The sequence below is a fragment of the Cornus florida genome, unplaced genomic scaffold, assembly GCF_030987335.1.
Source record: "Cornus florida cultivar Cherokee Brave unplaced genomic scaffold, ASM3098733v1 CherokeeBrave_3.0.0_Hap2_scaffold_22, whole genome shotgun sequence".
Lineage (NCBI taxonomy): Eukaryota > Viridiplantae > Streptophyta > Magnoliopsida > Cornales > Cornaceae > Cornus > Cornus florida.
The window spans coordinates 21,041-23,670 of record NW_026775716.1 but is presented as its reverse complement, the minus strand read 5'-3'; positions in this window follow the sequence as shown (position 1 = coordinate 23,670).

The window sequence follows — 2,630 nt, the reverse complement described above, 5'->3', positions numbered from 1 at the left end:
ATAGAATTGATTCAATTTGCATGATTAATTGATTGATGTGTGGAGGACCGTTTGTGCTTACATGATGTTGAAACGTTGATAATAGCTTAGAAATGGCAGAAATTTGCATACTTGAGGTAGTCTACTTTCAACACTTGTTTAATATATGTCGTTACTTCTCAAGTAAGAAAGAGCTGTTGATGTTTGTGGGTACCATTTCTGTAAACCCTCACGAGACTTCACTCGTCCACTAGGGGTAACCTAGGGGTTTAAAAGGCTTGTTGCATATGCTAAATGCAACCGTGATCCCTACGAAAGTGGTGTTATCTTTATTTGTTTTATTAGTTCATAGTTGTATATATGTTTATTTCATTTCCATGCTGTAGTTCATTGCTAGGGACTAGCAATATCTAAGTTTGGGGGCGTGATAAGTGCTTAAATGTTGCATATTTTAGCACCTAAGTTAGGGTATTTCAGTCTTTGCATCTATCTTAATTTTATATTTTAGTCCTAATTTATGTTTATGTGTATTTCAGGGCAATAAAGTTAAAATGAGCTAAGAACGGTCCAATTAAGCCTTTTTGGAGTTAAGCAAAGATTTTCAGACAATGGCACAAAGCGGTCAATTTCGGGCTTTTGATGATGTTCCCAAAGATGGAGAAGCAAACCAAATAGCCCGGGGCAAAAATGGAGCTGAATAGGGCTTAAAGGAAATTTTCAACTCTGGGGGGATCGATCCCCAGGGTGGGGGATCGATCCCCCAGGACTTAGCAACATTACAGTTTTTATTTAATTTTTGGGCTCATTTTGGGAACTGTTGGGCTTTAATGAGATTGTTACTTAAGGCCCAGTGAGCCATTAGATTAGGGTTAGTTTTAGTTTTTATTTAAGTAAAGATTATTAGAAAAAAAAAGAAAAAGAGTTTTATTTTTTTTTCTAATAATCTTTACTTAAATAAAAACTAAAACTAACCCTAATCTAATGGCTCACTGGGCCTTAAGTAACAATCTCATTAAAGCCCAACAGTTCCCAAAATGAGCCCAAAAATTAAATAAAAACTGTAATGTGGCTAAGTCCTGGGGGATCGATCCCCCACCCTGGGGATCGATCCCCCCAGAGTTGAAAATTTCCTTTAAGCCCTATTCAGCTCCATTTTTGCCCCGGGCTATTTGGTTTGCTTCTCCATCTTTGGGAACATCATCAAAAGCCCGAAATTGACCGCTTTGTGCCATTGTCTGAAAATCTTTGCTTAACTCCAAAAAGGCTTAATTGGACCGTTCTTAGCTCATTTTAACTTTATTGCCCTGAAATACACATAAACATAAATTAGGACTAAAATATAAAATTAAGATAGATGCAAAGACTGAAATACCCTAACTTAGGTGCTAAAATATGCAACATTTAAGCACTTATCAATGTACAAAGATTAAATCTTTGAACGAAAATGAGAGTTTTGAGTTAAACTTATTCGAGTTCCCTTTAATATCACGAAGAGTGTTTTAATTAGTAAAGATTGAATATATGAAAGAAATTACCTCAATCACGGTACCGATTATGCCACATGACCTTTTTAATGTATGAAGAATGAATCTTTGAAAGAAAAAGGGAGTTTCGAGTGTAACTTATTTGAGTTCCTAACGTAATCTCGTAGAATGCTTTAATGACTAAAGATTGAATCCTTTAATGGAAATACCTCAATCAAGGTGCCTATTATGTCACTTGACCTTTTAAATGTATAAAGATTAAATCTTTGGAATAAAATGAGAGTTTTAAGTTAAACTTATAATAGTTCCCTTCGACGTCACGAAGAGTGTATTAATGAGTAAAGATTGAATCTTTGAGCGAAATTACCTCAATCACGATACCTATTATGTCACAAGACCTTTTTAATGTATAACGGTTGAATCTTTGAAAGAAAATGAGAGTTTTGAGTTTAACTTATTCGAGTACCCTTTGAAGTCGCGAAGAGTGTTTTAATGACTAAAAATTGAATCTTTGAATGAAAATACCTCAATAAAGGTACCTATTGTGTCATTAGAGCTTCTTAATGTATAAAGATTGAATCTTTGAAAGAAAATGAGAGTTTTGAGTTAAACTTATTCGTGGTCCCTTTGACGTCCTAAAGAGTATTTTAACGAGTAAAGATTGAATATTTGAATGTAAACACCTCAATAATGGTACCTATTATGTCACTAAACCATTTTAATGTATAAAGATTAAATTTTTTAAAGAAAATGAGACTTTTGAGTTAAACTTATTCGAGTTTCCTTTGAGATCACGGAGAGTGTTCTAATGAGTAAAGATTGAATCAGTGAATAAAATTATCTCAATTAAGGTAGCTATTATGTCACTAGGCCATTTTAATGTATAAAGATTGAATCTTTGAAAGAAAATGAGAGTTTTGTGTTAAACTTATTCGACTTCCCTATGAAGTCGGGACGAGTGTTTTAATGACAAAAGACTGAATCTTTGAATAAGAGGTACAAAGATTGAATTTGTGAATGAAAATCAGAGGTTTCAGTTTAACTTATTTGAGTTCCCTATGAAGTCGCGAAGAGTGTTTTAATAACTAAAGATTGAATCTTTGAATGAAAAGACCTCAATCAAGGTACCTATTATGTCACTAGTCCTTTTTTTTGTACAAATATTTA